General features: G+C 39.4%; 1 pseudogene; it reads right to left on the minus strand.

Moving 5' to 3' along the window:
* Positions 1-7,346: 7,346 nt before the first annotated feature.
* On the minus strand, positions 7,347-9,580 carry LOC111160914 (annotated as a pseudogene).
* Positions 9,581-18,904: the final 9,324 nt, after the last annotated feature.

Below are 18,904 nucleotides of genomic sequence, written 5' to 3' on the forward strand. Positions count from 1 at the left end.
ACCAACAGTGTAAGAGGGTTCCCCTTTCTCCACATCCTCTCCAACACACGTTATTTACTGTCTTGTTAATTTTGGCCATTCTAACTGGTGTAAGGTGGTATCTCAATGTGGTTTTGATTTGAATCTCCCTGATGGCCAGTGATGATGAACGTTTTCTCATGTGTCGATTAGCCATTTGTATGTCTTCATTGGAGAAGTGTCTGTTCATGTCTTCTGCCAATTTTTTGACATGATTATTTGCTTTTTGAGTGTTGCTTTTGAGATCTTTATAGATCCTGGATATCATCCTTTTGTCCATACTGTCATTTGCGAATACCTACTCCCATTTCTTGGGTTGCCTCTTTGTTTTGTTGACTGTTTCCTTTGCTGTGCAGAAGCTTTTGACCTTGATGAAGTCCCAAAAATTCATTTTTGCTTTTGTTTCCTTTGCCTTTGGAGACATATCTTGAAATTAATTGCCGTGGCCAATATCAAAGAGGTTACTGCCTATGTTCTCCTCTATGATTCTGATGAATTCCTGCCTCAAGTTGAGGTCTTTTATCCATTTTGAGTTTATCTTTGTGTATGGTGTAAGAGAATGGTTGAATTTCATTCTTCTACATATAGCTGTCCAATTTTCCCAACACCATTTATTGAAGAGAGTGTCCTTTTTCCACCATATATTTTTTTCTGCTTTGTCGAAGATTATCTGACCAGAGAGTTGAGGGTCCATATCTGGGCTCTCTACTCTGTTCCACTGGACTATGTGTGTGTTTTTATGCCAGTACCATGCTGTCTTGGTGATCACAACTTTGTAGTAATGCTTGAAATTAGGCAACGTGATGCCCCCAGTTTTGTTTTTCTTTTTCAACATTTCCTTAGCAAATTGGGGTCTCTTCTGATTCCATATAAATTTTAGGATTGTTTGTTACAGCTCTTTGAAAAATGCCGGTGGAATTTTGATCGGAATGACGCTGAAAGTATAGATTTCTCTAGGCAGTATAGACATTTTAACAATGTTTATTTTTCCAATCCATGAGCTTGGAATGGTCATCCATCTTTTTGTGTCTTCAATGTCTTTCATGAGTGTTCTGTAGTTCCTCAAGTACAGATCCTTTACCTCTTTGGTTAGGTTTATTCCCAGGTATCTTATGGTTCTTGGTGCTATAGTAAACGGAATTGATTCTCTCATTTCCTTTTCTGTATTTTCATTGTTCATATATAAGAAAGCAACTGATTTCTGTACATTGATTTTGTATCCTGCCACATTACTGAATTGCTGTATGAGTTCTAGTATCTTGGGGGTGGAGTCTTTTGGGGTTTCCATATAAAGTATCATGTCATCTGTGAAGAGAGAGAGTTTGACTTCTTCATTGCCAATTTGAATACTTTTTATTTCTCTTTTTTGTTGCTGTTGCTGTTGCTAGGACTTCTAATACTACGTTGAACAAGAGTGGTGAGAGTTGGCATCCTTGTCGTGTTCCTGATCTCAAAGGGAAGGCTATCAGCTTTTTCCCATTGAGGATGATATTTGCTGTGGGTTTTTCATAGATAGATTTTATGAAGTTCAGGAATGTTCCTTCTATCCCTATACTTTGAAGCATTTTAATCAGGAATGGATGTTTTATCTTGTCAGATGCTTTTTCTGCATCAATTGAGAGGACCATGTGGTTCTTCTCTCTTCCCTTATTGATTTGTTCTATCACATTGATTGATTTGCGAATGTTGAACCATCCTTGCAACCCAGGGATGAATCCCACCTGGTCATGGTTGATAATCTTTTTAATGTATTGCTTGATCTTATGAGCTAGGATCTTGTTGAGAATCTTAGCATCCATATTCCTCAGGGATATTGGTCTGAAATTCTCCTTTTTGGTGGGGTCTTTCCCTGGTTTGGGGATCAGGGTAATGCTGGCTTCATAAAAAGAGTCTGGAAGTTTTCCTTCTGCTTCAATTTTTTGAAACAGCTTCAGGAGAATTGTGTTATTTCTTCTTTGAAAGTTTGCTAGAATTCCCCAGGGAATCTCTCAGATCCTGGGCTCTTGTTTTTTTGGGAGGTTTTTGATCACTGCTTCAATCTTGTTACTAGATATCAGTATATTCAGGTTGTCAATTTCTTCCTGGTTTAGTTTTGGAAGTTTATAGTTTTCCAGGAATGCATCCATTTCATCTAGGTTGCTTAACTTATTGGCATATAACTGTTGATGATAATTTCTGATGATTGTTTCTATTTCCTTGGTGTTAGTTGTGATCGCTCCCTTTTCATTCATAATTTTATTAATTTGGGCCTTCTCTATTTTCTTTTGGACTAGTTTGGCCAATGGTTTATTGATCTTATTGATTCTCTCAAAAAACCCGCTTTAGTTTCGTTGATCCCTTCTACTGGATCTCTAGTTTCTATCTCATTGATCTCTACTCTAATCTTGATTATTTCCCTTCTTGTGTGTGGAATTGGCTTAATTTGTTTTTGATTCTTCAGTTCTTTAAGGTGTAAAGACAGCTGGTGTATTCTGGATTTTTCAGTTTTTCTGAGGGAGGCTTGGATGGCTATGTATTTCCCCCTTAGGACCACCTTTGCTGTATCTCATAGGTTTTGTACTGAAGTGTCTTATTCTCTTTGGTTTCCATGAATTGTTTAAGTTCTTCTTTGATTTTCTGGCTGATCCAAGCATTCTTAAGCAAGGTGGTCTTTAGCTTCCAGGTGTTTGAATTCCTTCCAAACTTCTCCTTGTGGTTGAGCTCCAGTTTCAAAGCATTGTGATATGAGAATATGCAGGGAGAAATCTCAATCTTTTGGTATCAGTTGAGCCCTGATTTGTGACCCAGTATGTGGTCTGTTCTGGAGAAGATTCCATGTGCACTCGAGAAGAATGAGTATTCTGTTGTTTTAGGGTGGAATGTTCTGTATATATCTATGAGGTCCATCTGGTCCAATGTGTCATTCAATGCTCTTGTTTCTTTATTGATTTTCTGCTTGGATGATCTGTCTACTGCTGAGAGTGGCGTGTTAAGTTCTCCTACTATTAATGTATTCATATCAGTATGACTCTTTATCTTGATTAACAGTTGTCTTATGTAGTTGGCTGCTTCCATATTGGCAGCATAAATATTTACAATTGTTAAATCTTCTTGGTGGATAGTTCCTTTAAGAATTATGTAGTGTCCTTCTGTATCTCTGACTACAGTCTTTTTTTTTTTAAGATTGTATTTATTTGACACAGAGAGAGTGATCACAAGTAGGCAGAGAGGCAGGCAGAGAGAGAGAGGGGAGGAAGCAGGCTCCCTGCGGAGCAGAGAGCCCGACGCGGGGCTCAATCCCAGGACCCTGGGATCATGACCTGAGCTGAAAGCAGAGGCTTTAACCCACTGAGCTACCCAGGCGCCCCTCTGACTACAGTCTTTAGTTTAAAATCTAATTTATTTGATATGAGAATCGCTACCCCAGCCTTCTTTTGAGGCCCATTGGCATAAAAGATGCTTCTCCATCCCTTCATTTTCATTCTGTATGTATCCTTAGGTTCAAAATGGGTCTCTTGTAGACAACATATGGATGAGTACTGTCATTTTATCCAATCTGCAACCCTCTGCCATTTTATGGACGCATTTAGGCCATTCACCTTGAGAGTGATTATTGAGAGATATGTTTTTATTGACATAGTGTTATGTGTGAAGTCTGTATTTCTATAGATTGTCACCATATATTTTCTGTTCAATGATATTCTTGGGTTTTTTTCCTCTTTTATAGAACCCCCCTTAATGTTTCTTGCAGTGCCGGCTTGGTGGTTACATACTCTTTTAAACTTTTCCTGACTCGGAAGCTCTTTATCGCTCCATCCATTTTGAATATGAGTCTTGCTGGATAAAGTATTCTTGGCTGCATGTTCTTCTCATTTAGTGCCTTGAATACATCTTGCAAGCCCTTTCTGGCTTGCCCAGTTTCTGTGGACAGGTATGACGTTATTCTGATAGGCTTTCCTCTGTACATAAGGATACTCTTCCCCCTAGCTGCTTTCAAGAGCTCCTGTCTAAAATTATGATTCATCATTTTCACAATCATGTGTCTTGAGGTCTTTCTAGATTCTGTGATCTTGGGGGGAGACCTTTCTTTCTCTAGTACACGAACGCTGGTTCCATCACCAAATTGGGAAAATTTTCGTGGAGAATTTGTTCAACTATATCTTCTAGTCTTCTTTCTTTCTCCTCCCCCTCAGGGATTCCAATTATTCTGATGTTGGAATGTTTCATGGCGTCATTTATTTCCCTAATTCTGTTTTCATGGCTTCTAAGCTGTTTATTCCAGGCTTCCTCCTGATCCTTTTTCTCTATCAGTTTGTCCTCCAGATCACTAATTCTATCTTCTGTCTCAGTTACCCTAGGTTTTAGAGAATTTAGATTCTGTTGGAACTCATTGAGAGCATTGTTAACATCATCTCTGATGGCTTTCACTTCGGCCCTAATCAATTCCATTTTGTCATTAAAGGCTTTCTCCAGCCTAGCTATTGCCTGGATAATTGTTAGCCTGAATTCCCTTTCTGACATACTGTTTATGTCCATATCCAAAAGCTCTGATGAAGAGGGTTCAGTCTCTGAATTTTTCCTCTGTTGGGCATTCCTCCTCCTAGTCATTTTGGTGAGATATGGCTGAGGGGATGTGTAGCTGGATGTATCAACCATGGTGCAGGCAAGCTGCACTCTGGAATGCTTCTGAGCAATTGAGATTCCCCACCAAAAAGAATGAAAAAAAAAAAACAAAAAAAAAAAAGGAGAGAGAGAGACAGGAAAAAAAAAAAAAAAGAAGGAAAATATAAAAGAGAAGGCCCAGCCCAAATGGGCCCCAAAGGTAAGATTTATAAAGTATACAAACAAAAACAGACAAAGAAAATGACCGACAAAAGTAGATGACAAGAGGAAAAATAAATAAATAAAAATAACCCCATCAAAATGAACTCCAAGTATAATATTTATATACTACCAGAACAAAAACAAGTACACAGAAACACTGACAGAAGAAAAAGATGGGAGGGTGGTTATAAATTCTCAGTGTGGGCAAGGAAGGTTATTTTGATTCTTCCTGGATGTATCTTGATATCTTTGTTAAAGGACTCAACTGAGATAAAGGGGGATTAAAACTGGTTTACATATAGGGGTAACATTGTTGGGGGAAAAGGGATTACCTTGAAGCTTATCTTTATATGAATATTAAAAAAGAATAAAATAAAATAAAATAGAAAAATAGAAAAGCAAACAAAATACAGGTGTATGTATCAAAAAAGTTCAGGTTAAAGGTTATTATGGAATTTGATGTACTGAACATCTCATTGTGATGGTAAATAGATTAAAAAGTTATATAAAAAAATTGAAAATAACCAGAAAAGTGGGAATGAATTAAAAATAAAACTCGTATCTATGAAGTAGTGGTGGTTGTCCTCCTGTGTGGTTTTTTATTTTTTTATTTTTTTTTGGCTGGCTTTCTGGAGGAGGGGACTGACACATGTTTTTTTCTGGGAGTCTTGCTACTAGAGTTGAGTCCTCCTACCCCCATCAAGGGGCTGGGCTCTGAGGAAACCGGTTTTTAGGCTTTTGTTCTCTGGAGGTTTTTTTTGTTTGTTTGTTCGTTTGTTTTCTCTCCCCTTGGCGGCTTTCAGTGGTTCTTTGGAGGTTTAGAGGAAAGCAAACTGTACCCAGACCTCCATCTCAGAGAGAAGCCTCAGTCTGTTCCCCTCTGGGTGCTCCAGAGCACATAAATTCTCCCTCTGCCACTGGCAGAGTACATCCCCAGTCATGGTCTCTGGGGTCACAGGAACTCCTGCTTGTACCCAAAACCATGAGAAATACTAGCTGTGGCTGTCTGGGCAGGTCCAGACCACCAGAGAGGTCCCAACCAGAGATAGCGCACTGAGATTTTTATGCTGGCCTGGGCTGAGAGTGTTCAGAATCTCCCGGTCCTGGAGAGCACTGGCTGGCACCTGCACACACCTCTCTCTGGGGAGTGTGTGGGGTGCAACTCAGACCCTGGTCACGTCACTCAGAGTGCCTGCAGAGCACAAAAGGCTGTGGTTCTAGAGAGCACTGGATGGTGTCTACCCCAGACTACCTCACGGCCACCACCACCCAGACGCTCTCAGGCGCATGGGCGGCTCAGGGACCAAGATCTGGCTTCTTTGCTGCGCTCTCTGATTCCTCGCCTACGGTGGCAGTCCTTGGTCCATGGGCTTAAGCCCCTGTCCCTAACCGACCAATTCCACCAATTTCCCCTTAAGATCTTTTGCTCTTTTTGAGTGCTTCCAACCAGACTCCAACTTAATGCTGGTCCCCAATCACAGGGCCTCTCGTATTGGGGTATTACTTTCCAATGGGTTGCTTCTGGTGGCTCCCTCCCCCTTTTGTTTATCTTCCGATATTAGTCCGATGTTCCCACTCCACTTTACCTGTCCACTGGCGTCTTCTGCCCCCATAGAGATCTAGAAGTGTATAATTCTAATCTCAGGCTGATTTCATGGGTGATCAGAGTTCTTTGGCAGGTAATCAGCTCACTTCAGGGGACAGGTTGAAACAGCACCTCCTACTTCTCTGCCATCTTGTCTCCCCTCCCCTTTTCTTTCATTTTTAAAAATCAATTCCTAAAGATCTTTATTCACAAATAAGCAAGTATTTAATACTAAAAGCAGTAATCACAATCACAGATAATCTTGGTCAAAATTGGATGTGTTATAATTTAAACAGTTTTAACACCCACTATTTTGGATTGCTGACGGTCCCTAATGCAGATTAAAGCCATCAATCCAAAACAGTGGTTGGTCATTACAATCATATTCCTAATCAGCAAGTGTTGTTGCATTTGAATGTCATATGTATGGTAAAACAGATTATGAACAGTATCTTATTCACAATGAAACTATTATTTTATATAACTGAATCATCTGATATGCTACCTCCAGGTATGAACACAGCTCTACCTTCTAAACGGATCACTTTTATGATTTTTCCTAGAAAGTGTCGAGTTGAGTTGCTTGCTGCTTCTTTCCATGATTCAAGGCTTAAGCAACTGAAACTAGCTTGAAACAAGCTTGAAACAAGCAATTATAACATATCTCTCCAGGATCGAGGGAGATAGGAGTGAGAAAAAGGACATCTTGTCACTTTTTAAAGGTCCACAATTGCTATGCTTTGCAGGGTGTGGAGGGAGAGGAGTTCACAGTGGAGGAGAAAAGAATCAGTCCCAACAATCATATAAATATTTTAAACTTGTCAATATCAAGAGTGAATTTCTAAAACACAAGTTTATAAACAGAAACCATCCAGCTAACTGAAATGCATATGCAGTATAGTCAAGGGAGTATTGTGCTTACAAAACCACATATCTCTTATTAGAGATATCTAATTTTAAAATAATACATTCCCTTACTGGATATGCAAGTGAGCAATGGAGGAAGTGGTGCATTTGCAATACCGGCTGGTGCTAAGGATTTCAACCTGTCCAGAAGATGTGAGCTAGAGAACATTTTTAGGCACCAGAGTGGTTCTTTTCTCTCAGCCAAGATGTCTCCATTTAAGTCATTTTGAATTTTATTTCAAGCTTATTTTGTGAAAATTCTAGTCTTGGTTGAGGATAGTTTCCAAAAGTTTCTTGAGTTACTCCCTTGACTCCCTCTTTATTGTTTTTATGAATGATCACTGAATCCATGTGTATATCCAGCTCAAGTGTTCTTTCTTGTAGAAGTGTAGTTGAGCTGTGAGTTTCAAAGGTCTGATTATACTGTTTAAAAACAACAGACTTAAGAGAGCCCAGATGCTGGCCACTGAGGTCCATGTTCACAGTCTTATGGTGGTTGTTACCAACTATCAGTGCCTGACCCAGAAGGGGTATATAGCTCTTCAGCTGTCAGGGTAAGTAGGTTTGTACCAGTTTGGCTTTCTATACCATATCCCAGGCAACTTGAGTCCATACTGCATTTTCCTCAGCATCTCTGAGGCAGACTCACATTTTAAAATGCTCTCTGAAGAATTTTTTTTTAAATGATCTTTTGAATTGTTCCATATCAAAAAGGTCAATGTCGGGGCACCTGGGTGGCTCAGTGGATTAAGCCGCTGCCTTCGGCTCAGGTCATGATCTCAGGGTCCTGGGATCGAGTCCCACATCGGGTTCTCTGCTCAGCAGGGTGCCTGCTTCCCTCTCTCTCTCTCTCTCTGCCTGCCTCTCCATCTACTTGTGATCTCTCTCTGTCAAATAAATAAATAAAATCTTAAAAAAAAAAAAAAGGTCAATGTCTTCACCTGGTTCTTTACTCATCTGAAAAATATCACAAACTTTCTGGTGCTGATGAAATTAAGTATATTTGATGTCTTTAAGGTCTGTGTCATTGAGACTTGCACGCTTCTCCTCCCAAAGCAGAACCAAGTCCTGAACAAAAGATTCCTTTCTCTGTTGGAATTTTATGGTCTGAAGTTGATTTTCAGACAAAAAGTCTCAGGCTTTGAAGATTGTTGTCATTTCCGTCATTGGGATTTTCTTATTTATTTATTTATTTGATTCCAAGTTTTTATTTTATTCTAGTTAATTAACATATATGGTAATAATTGGTTTCAGCTGTGGAATTTAGTGACTCATCACTTACATATAACACCCAGTGCTCATCACAAGTGCCCTCCTTAACACCCGTCACCCATTTAGCCTACCCCTAACCACCTGCCTCCATCAACCCAGTTTGTTCTCTATAGTTGAGTCTCTTATGGTTTTGCTTTCCTCTCTCTTTTTTCCCCTTCCCCTATGTTCATCTGTTTTGGTTCTTAACTTTCAAATATGAGTTTAATCATATGGTCTTCTGGGAAGGGACTGCTGTCCTGGTTCTTAGGCCAACTTGTCCTAGTAAAAATGCACCTGCAGGGTGCAGAGGGTGGAGCTGGGTCTAAGTGGCTCCAGCTTCCATTGGGGGTGCTGGGTTGCTTACTGAAGTCTGTCAGTGTTGTTGGGGATGGGGAAAATGGTGACGTCCGGTTCTCATGTCCCCAAAGTGGGGAATTCACACTTGCCACTGTTCAGGAAACCCTCACAAGAAGAGTGAACAATCTCTTTCTTGTGTTCCTGGATTCTGTCAGATACCTGCTTTTACCCTGGCTGTGTCCTAGCTGACTGCCTGCCAGGCAACACAATACTCCTGTGTTTGATCTCAGGCAGGCAGCAATTTCAAAACTCCAAATTTTAGAGATCTGTGAGTTGTGGACCTGGGCTGATTCTCTGGGGGAGGATCTTCTCATGCTGTGGCTGATATCGGTTATTCCCAGAGAAGCAGTTGCACTACCATGCTGGGGCTTTGAATTTATGGTAAAGTGCAGCAAAAAGCTACACCAAGGTCTGCTCCCCTCAGCAGGTGTCTCTTTCTATGCTAATGACTGTTCACCAGCTCTTTTGTCCCCTGAGAAGCTGTGCTACCTCTCCCAAATGCACTCCAAGAAGGGGAAATTTCTCTCCCAGTATGTGACCCAGGGGATCCTCAAACCGTGCTGTCCACTCCTGGACCTCTGGCCTTCTTCCCCACAGGAGCACTGCTATGCTATCCAATCTCGACTCGGTAGTGGCTTGGACTTCTAAAACCTCAGACATTGAGCTCCACTGCTTATAAAAACATGGATAATCAGCTGCTCTAGTTTTTCCAGTTGATTTTTTTGGGGGATGTGTTTCTCTTGTGCAATTCCCTGTGTGCTGCTTTTTCTCTGTTTCTCTCTCTCTCTCTTTCTCTCCTCTCTCTCCAAGATCAATGCTCCATCCCCTCTGCAGCATCCATGATTCTTTTCTACCCAGAATTGGGTCTCCCCACCTCTTACCTTCCATGATGTGGCTTCTTTTCTCCCTCTAGTTCTGCAGTTTGTTCTCTCAGCATTTAGATTGATTTCTTGGGTGTTCAGAATGACTTGATATTTATCTAGTTGGGTTTGAGGGTTGAGACAAGCATAGGGTCCTCCTACTGCTCTGCCACCTTAACTCTTCCCCCAGTCATTGGGATTTTCAAGATCATCTTCTTGATAAACTCAGCAATAGTTCATTTATTTCTTTGGCAGGTCCCTCTTTGCCAGCAGTGTCTCTTCTCAGCAACTGTTCCCTTTCTCTCTCTCTCTCTTTTATATCAAAGTATAATTAACATAAAGCATGTTAATTTTTGACATAAAATTTAATGAATCAGTAATTCTATACATTACCCAGTGCTCATCGAGGTTAAGTGTACTCTCAATCTCTTTTATCTATTTTACCCATCCCCTCACCTCCCTTCTGGCAACCACCAGTTTGTTCTCTGTATTTAAGAGTCTGGTTCTTTCCTTTTTCAGTCCTTCTTTTTCTTTGTTTGTTCGTCTGTTTTAAAATTCCACTTATGGGTGAAATTATATGGTATTTGCCTTGCTCTGACTGACTTATTTCACATTATATTGTATACCTGAAGCTAGTATAACATTATGTTAATTATTATTGAGTTAAAAATATATACATTAGCTTTAAAAATCACTTCTAGTTTCTTTTTTGAATTTTCATTTTTATTGGATAATTCACTCTTTCATTATATATTTTTGTTAAATGTCATGTGGGTTTATCAGTGGGAAACAAAAAGGGAACATAAACACATACTTAGCACATAAACTAAGTGTATGTTCGGTGACCAATCACCAAAAGACTGAAAAAAAATGATGCGATTGGTCATTAACCATAATATACATCTGTTATTTGCATAGTAATTTATGTACTGAAGAGCTAACAGTAAAGTTTGTACTTTATGCAATTACTGACCGTCATTGTACCATGGTGAATGAAATGTGAACTGTGTGTTGTTGGGGGATTGGTATTATTTAACTAACGCATGGTAACTGGAATCTATGCATTCTAGAACTGTGCAAAATGAGGACATTTTTACTATTTGGCTTGAATGCCAATCATTTTAGTATATATGTGGACAAATATGTGAAATTGTCTTTTTTAACAGTCAATTATAAGCTAGTATATATTTTTTAAATAGACCATTTGTAGAGTATAATTACATCTAGATTTCAATATATGGCCTTATTTATATTGTACTAACAAACATATATTAGATGTCTGTAGAGTGAAGCAAAAAAGGCTATCTTACTGTTTTAGGCATGCCAAGGCCAATGTATGCGAGGAGAAGTCTGAGCTTTGTAGGTCCAGAATCTGTTACGTGAAAATGCTCACTGTTTTATGGCTCTGAGACCTACCATCAAGTTGTCCACAGTGTGGAATGGGGGAGAGGATGGACTACATTCACTGAGCCACTGACTTGGCACTGCTTAGCACAGTAAGCCTTCCAGGTGTCTTCAGTAAGCCCATAGTTAAAACTTGGATCAACCCCTTTAAGCAATCAAAGCCCAAAAGGGCAGAAAGAGCCTGACTAGTGCATTTAGCAGATATTTATTGAATAGGTATTAAATAATAGTAAGTGCTAAGCACTGGGGAATAAAATATCAACAGACAATGTCCCTGGCCAAATGTAACTTAAAATCTATTTGAAGAGACAGACAATACCAAGAAAACATAAAAATATGATTATACATTGTGATAAGAATATTAAAGGGAAAGGGAAATTGGATGTAATGTAAAAGAAGGGAGAGAAACATATTTACTTTAGAAAGGGTGGTTAGAGAAGAAATCTGTGAAAAGATCACATTTAAAGACAGACTTAAGGAAAAAGAAGTCAGCCACAAAGGAAATGGGTTGTACTTTCTATAAAATGTATGTAAACTATTCTAGCTACATAGAGGTGAACAAACTATAGCTCATGGCCTGAATCTGTCCATATATAACTTTTTTGGGGGGGAATACAGTCAAGCTAATTTATTTATTATCCATAGCTGCTTGATATTACAATAGCATAGTCAAATAGTTGTAACAGAAATTGTATGACCCAAAAGTTTAAAATAATTACTGTCTGTTGTTTAAAAAAAATGTGTGCCAGTCATTCAGCTAGAAAGTAAGAATAATGTCATATGATGAAGTTGAAAAAGTAGGACAGAATAAAATCATTCAGGACTTTAGCAACAGAGAGGGAGAGAGAGAGAGAGAGAGAGAGAGAGAGAAATGGAGAGAGACAGAGAATTAGTTTGTGTTTAGTTATTTTTTAAAATCTGCTATACAATGGGAAGCCATTGAAATGTAGGAAGCAAAGGAGTGTTATGATCCAATTTATATTTTAGGAAGATCATTCTGACATTTGATTTTAAATCATAGTATAGAAATAGTAAAAGACCACTATTCCCACTATAACTAGAAAAAAAAAACCCGAAACAAATAAAATACAAACATCAAGAATTTCTAGATCCACATATGATATAGAAAATTGGAAAAGGGGGCACCTGGGTGGTTCAGTCAGTTGAGTGGCTGCCTGCAGCTTGGGTCATGATCCCAGTGTCCTGGGATTAAGCCTTGCATTGGGCTTCTTACTTAGCTGGGAGCCTGCTTCTCCCTCTCCCTCTGTCTGCTACTCCCCCGATTGTGCTCTCTCTCTCTCTGTCAAATAAATAAAATCTTTTAAAAAAAAGTTGGAAAATGTCAGGATCATCAAATAGCCACCTTCAAGAAAAGAAGATACAGAGGAGAAGATGGTGGAGGAGGAGGAAAATACTAGGCTTGTCTCATCCCATGAATACAACTAAATAACCATCAAATAATCCGCGATATACCAGAAATAAATCTGAAGACTAGCAGAACAAACTCCACAACTAAAGATAAAGAAGAAGATAGGAAATGTGGAGACTATAGCTTGGGAGAGAAATGGATTTTTGCCACTGTGGTGGGGAGGGAGCCATGGATGCAGAGAAGGGCCAGAGGCAGACTATCACACAAGGGGAGTGCAAAGGGAAGATGAATCCCCACAACAATGGGCTTGAAAAGTGAGGATACATTTCATGAGTTGTGGCAACCAGCAGGGCTTGAAGCTTGGAGTTTTAAAGGTGAGTATGCTTGTCTTAGAGGGCTGGGAGGACACTGGGGCTGCTCTTAGAGAAAAGGCAGGGCAAACAGCCTGTGACATACACCATGGAAACGACTATCTGAAGAGCACTTGAGACACACAGTTGGGAGGTTAATTGCTCATCTCAGGGTGTGTCCCAGAGAGGCAACATTCAGAGGGACCCCTCCAGAAACAAAGGAATTGGTAGGTGCCATTTTTCTTCCCACCACTCAGCATAAACACAGAGCCACCTGTAGGAAACAGTGAAATGCCAACTCTTGCTACCAAACTTGCTTACACCAAGCCCTGTCCGCCACCATGCTCCTTCCCAGTCATGCTTGCCTAAGTTGCAGTGTGGTGGGCAGCCTCCCCCTAGAAGACCAGCCCAAACCACTGCCAACACCAAGTCACCTGAGCCCAGTTTTGCAGAGCCTCAGTTCAAGTAACAGTGGTGACAGGTCTCATTTCACAAGCAGACCAGAGCACACCTAGATAAAACTTGCCATATTCAGTCCAAGGACCAAAAACAACCCACAACAAGCAAAGAGAAACTCTGTAGAAGACTGGCCTGAAGGGCAACATCACCAGGACACAATAGCAGAGCACACACCACATACACTGGAGACACTCCCAGCAATGCCGGACCCTGAGGAACAGGGGACACTACACTGCAGGGCACTATAGGACCTCTTCTTCATAAAGCCATTATCCTGAAGAACAGGAGAAGTAGCTGACTTTCCTTACACACAGAAATAAGCACAGATGTTATAACGCCAAATGAGAAGGAGAAATTTGTCCTAAAAGAAAGAACAGCACAAGACCAAAGCCAGAGATCTAAGTGAAACCAATATAAATAACACACCTGATGAAGAATTCAAAGTAATGATCATAGGGATACTCACTGGACTTGAGAAAAGAGTGGAAGGCATCAGTGAGACCCTTAACACAGAAATAGCAAAAATAAAGAGCTCAGTAGCGAAAATAAAGAGCTCAATAAACAAAATGAGAAACACACTTGATGGAATGAACAGCAGGCTAGAAGAAGCAGAGCAACAAATTAATGACCTAGAAGACAGAGTAATGGAAAATCATCAAGCTGAACAAAAGAGAAAAAAGAATTATGCAGAACCTGAATAGACTTCAGGATGTCAGTGACTCTATCAAATGTAATAACGTTTGATTATAGGAGTCCCAGAAGAAAAGAGATAAAAGGGTACAGAGAATTTATTTGAAGAAATAATAGCTGAAACTTCCATAATCTGGGGAAGGAAACAGATACCCAGATCCAGAAGACACAGAGAACACCCAACAAAATCAACAAAAGCAGATCCACACCAAGACATAAGTAATTAAAATGGTAAAATGGACTGGTGAATCACTGAACTCTACTTCTGAAACTAATACTACACTATATGTTAATTAGCTGAATTTAAATAAAAAATAAAAAAATAAAATGGTAAAATGTAGTGACAAAGAAAAAATATTAAAAGCAGCAAGACCAAAGACAATTACATACAAAAGAAATCATCGAGGGCTACCAGTGGATTTTTCAGCAGAAACATTCCAAGGCAGAAAGACGTGGCATGATATATTCAAAATGCTGAATGGGAAACACCTGCAGCCAAGAATAATGCATGCAGCAGGGCTATTACTCAGTATAGATGGATAGAGTTTCACAGACAAACAAAAACTAAAGGAGTTCATGACCACAAAACCAGTCCTTCAATAAATATTAATGGGGACATATTGAGTGGAAAGGAAAGAACAAAGACAATATCAAGGTAAGAAATACAAAAACAGTAAAAAAAAAATTGAATATTTATGTAAAAAAATCAGTGAAGGAACTCGCAAAATAAAAAAATGTGAAATATGACACCATAGGCCTAAACATAGGAAGAAGAGTAATAATGGGTTGAAATTTTTTTCAAAGGTTTTATTTATTCATTTGACAGACAGAGATGACAAGTAGGCAGAGAAACAGGCAGAGAGAGAGGAGGAAGAAGGCTCCCTGCTGAGCAGAGAGCCCAATGAGGGCTCGATCCCAGAACCCTGGGATCATGACCTGAGCTGAAGGCAGAGGCTTTAACCCACTGAGCCACCCAGGCGCCCCAACGGGTTGAAATTTAAATGATTATCAACATAATACAGACTGCTGTATGCAGATGATGTTATATACAAACCTAATGATAACCACAAATCAAAAACCACTAATAAGTATGCAAAATATAAAGCAAAATAAATTCAAATATATCTCTAAGTTTCCAGCAAATCAGGAAAGAGGGAAAGACAAGAAATGAACAGAGAAAATCTTCAGAAACAATTACGAAAAGTAACAAACTGGCAACAAATATAGATCTTTCAATAATTACTTAGAATGTAAATGGACTAATTACATTAGTAATTAGTAATTAGTCTGTCACCGAATGCATAAAAAACAGGACTAATCTATATGCTACCTACAAGAGACTCATTTCAGACCAAAAAATACCTACAGATAAAAAGTGAGGGCGGTGGAGAAAAGTTTATCATACAAATGGATGTCAAAACAAAGCCAGAGTAGCAATACTTAAGACAAACTAGACTTCTTTCTTTTTTTCTTTATTTATTTAGTATGTTATGTTAGTCACCATACATTACATCATTCGTTTTTGATGTAGTGTTCCATGATTCATTGTTTGTGTTTAACACCCAGGGCTCCATGCAATCCATGCCCTCCTTAATACCATCGTCAGGCTAACCCATTCCCCACCCACCCCCCCTCTAAAACCCTCAGTTTGTTTCTCACTATCCATAGTATCTTATGGTTTGTCTCTCGCTCCAATTTTCCCCCTTCCATTTCCCCCATCCTTCTCCTAATGTCCTTATGCTCCACAAATAAGTGAAGTCATATAACTGACTTTCTCTGCTTGACTTATTTCACTCAGCATAATCTTCTCCAGTCCCATTCATGTTGATGCAAAAACTGGGTATTCATCCTTTCTGATGACTGAGTAATATTCCATTCTATATATGGACCACATCTTCTTTATCCATTCGTCTGTTGAAGGGCATCTTGGCTCTTTCCACAGTTCGTTTATTGTGGACATTGCTGCTATGAACACTGGGGTGAATATGGCCCTTCTTTTAATTACATCTGTATCTTTGGGGTAAATACCTAGAAGAGCAATTGCTGGGTTACAGGATGGCTCTATTTTTAATTTTTTGAGGAACCTCCATATTGTTTTCCAAAGTGGCTGCACTAGCTTACATTGCCACTAAGAGTTTTAGAGGGTTCCACTTTCTCCACATCCTCTCCAACATTTGTTGTTTCTTGCCTTGTCAATTTTTCCCATTCTAACTGGTGTAAGGTGGTATCTCACTGTGGTTTTGATTTGAGTTTCCCTGATGGTTAATGATGAACATTTTTTCATGTGTCTGTTAGCCATTTGTATGTCTTCTTTGGGGAAGTGTCCATTCACGTCTTCTGCCCATTTTTTGAATTGATTATTTGTTTTTTTGGGTGTTGAGTTTGAGAAGTTCTTTATAGATCTTGGATATCAGTCCTTTTTCTGTAGTGTCATTTGCAAATATCTTCTCCCATTTCATGGGTTGCCTCTTTGTTTTGTTGACTGTTTCTTTTGCTGTGCAGAAGCTTTTGATCTTGATGAAGTTCAAAAAGTTCACTTTCTCTTGTTTCCCTTGCCTTTGGAGACGTGTCTTGAAAGAAGTCACTGTGGCTGATTTTGAAGAGTTTCCTACCTATGTTCTCCTCTAGGATTTTGATAGATTCCTGTCTCACATTGAGGTATTTCATCCATTTAGAGTTTGTCTTTGTGTATGGTGAAAGAGAATAGTTGAGTTTCATTCTTCTATATATAGCTGTCCAATTTCCCCAGCAACATTTATTGAAGAGACTGTCTTTTTTTCCACTGGATATTTTTTCCTGCTTTGTCAAAAATTATTTGACCATAGAGTTGAGGGTCCATATCTGGGCTCTCTATTTTGTTCCATTGGTCTATGTGTCTATTTTTGTTCCAGTACCTTGCTGTCTTGGTGATCACAGCTTTGTAATATAACTTGAAATCAGGCAATGTGATGCCCCCAGCTTTGTTTTTCTTTTTTCAACATTTCCTTGACAATTCGGGGTCTTTCCTGGTTCCATACAAATTTTAGGATTGTTTGTTCAGAACTTCGAAAAATGTCAATGATATTTTGATCAGGATGCATTGAAAGTATAGATTGCTGTGGGCAGCATAAACATTTTAACAATGTTTATTCTTCCAACCCATGAACATGGAATGTTTTTCCATCTTTTTATGTCTTCTTCAATTTCTTTTGTGAGTGTTCTGTAGTTCCTCAAGTATAGGTCCTTTACCTCTTTGGTTAGGTTTTTTCCAAGGTATGATGTGGTTTTTGGTGCGATTGTAAATGGAATAGATTCTGTAATTTCTGTTTTTCAACAGTTTCATTGTTAGTGTGTAAGTAAGCAACTGATTTATGTGCATCGATTTTGTATCCTGCCACATTACTGAATTGCTGTATGAGTTCTAGTAATTTGGGTTTGGAGTCTCTTGGGTTTTCCACATAAAGTATCATGTCATCCGCAAAAAGAGTTTGACTTCTTCTTTGCCAATTTGAATACCCTTTATTTCTTTTCGTTGCTGTTCCTAGGACTTCCAGTACTATGTTGAACAATAATGGTGAGTGGACATCCTTGCCATATTCCTGATCTAAGAGAAAGGCTTTCAGCTTTTCCCCATTGAGAATGATACTCACTGTGGGTTTTTCATAGATGGATTTTATGAAATTGAGGAATGTCCCCTCTATCCCTATACTCTGAAGAGTTTTAATCAAGAAAGGATGATGTATTTTGTCAGACGCTTTTGTGTCATGGCCGGCGTGACAAATCAACCAGGAACGTGAGGGTAAGAGGACGGTGAAAAGAACTTAAGAGACAAAGAGATGGGGGCAGGAGGAGCACTGAGGAGGATGTCCAACAGTGCTAAGTTTATTCAAAGCACTAAGGCCATATATATAGTGATAATAGAAGAAGCAATACACTTGTGTCTAGTTAAACAACCACGAGTTCCTCGTGACACCGAATGGCTGATGCCAGTACAAATACAGCAAACCTGAAAGTAATTTATGGGCTGTACTAGGGCAGCAAGGACCAGCAATGAACTTTTGACCCTAACCGAATTGTTCTCATTTGTTTAGCAAGCGTGTGGGAAGTCACGTAGGCGAGCGCACAACACATAGCACAGACCCTTTCTCAGTGCTACTCAAGTTTTCCCATCCTAAACCTTTTGTTAGGTTATTCGTACTTTAAAGGAGGCACAAGTCAGGGCCTGGTTTGGTCCTCATCTCAAGCCTTATTGCGGCCGCCCGCACTTTTGGATGGGTCCTGTCTGTTTATCCAATGTGCAACCCTGTGTTGTTTTATGGGAACTCTTCACATTGAAAGTGATTACTGAAAGATATGATTTTGTTGTCACCCTGTTGCCTGTGAGGTCCTTGTTTCTATAGACTATCTCTGTAAATTTCAGTTTTATATCACTCTTGGGCTTTTTCTCCTTTTATAAAACCCCCATTAATATTTCTTGCAGGGCTGGCTTAGTGGTCACATATTTTTTTAGTTTTTGCCAGTCTTGGAAGCTCTTTATCTCTCCATCCATTCTAAATGACAGCCTTGACAGATAAAGTACTCTTGGCTGCATGTTCTTCTCATTTAGTACACTGAATATGTCTTGCCAGCCCTGTCTGGCTTGTGGGGTCTTTGTGGACAGGTCTGACATTATTTTGATGTTCCTCCCTCTGTATGTAAAGAATCTCTTCCCCCTATCTGCTCTTAAGATGGTTTCCTCAGTTTTAAGATTCACTAGTTTCACTAGTACATGCTGGGGCATTGGTTTATTCTCCTTGATCTTGGGCAGTGTTCTGTCTGCCTCTGGGACAATTTGCATGCTTGTTTCATTCCCCAGATTAGGGAAGTTCTCAAC

The sequence above is a fragment of the Enhydra lutris genome, unplaced genomic scaffold (assembly GCF_002288905.1).
Source record: "Enhydra lutris kenyoni isolate GAN:26980312 unplaced genomic scaffold, ASM228890v2 scaffoldscaffold79, whole genome shotgun sequence".
In the NCBI taxonomy this organism is placed as follows: domain Eukaryota; kingdom Metazoa; phylum Chordata; class Mammalia; order Carnivora; family Mustelidae; genus Enhydra; species Enhydra lutris.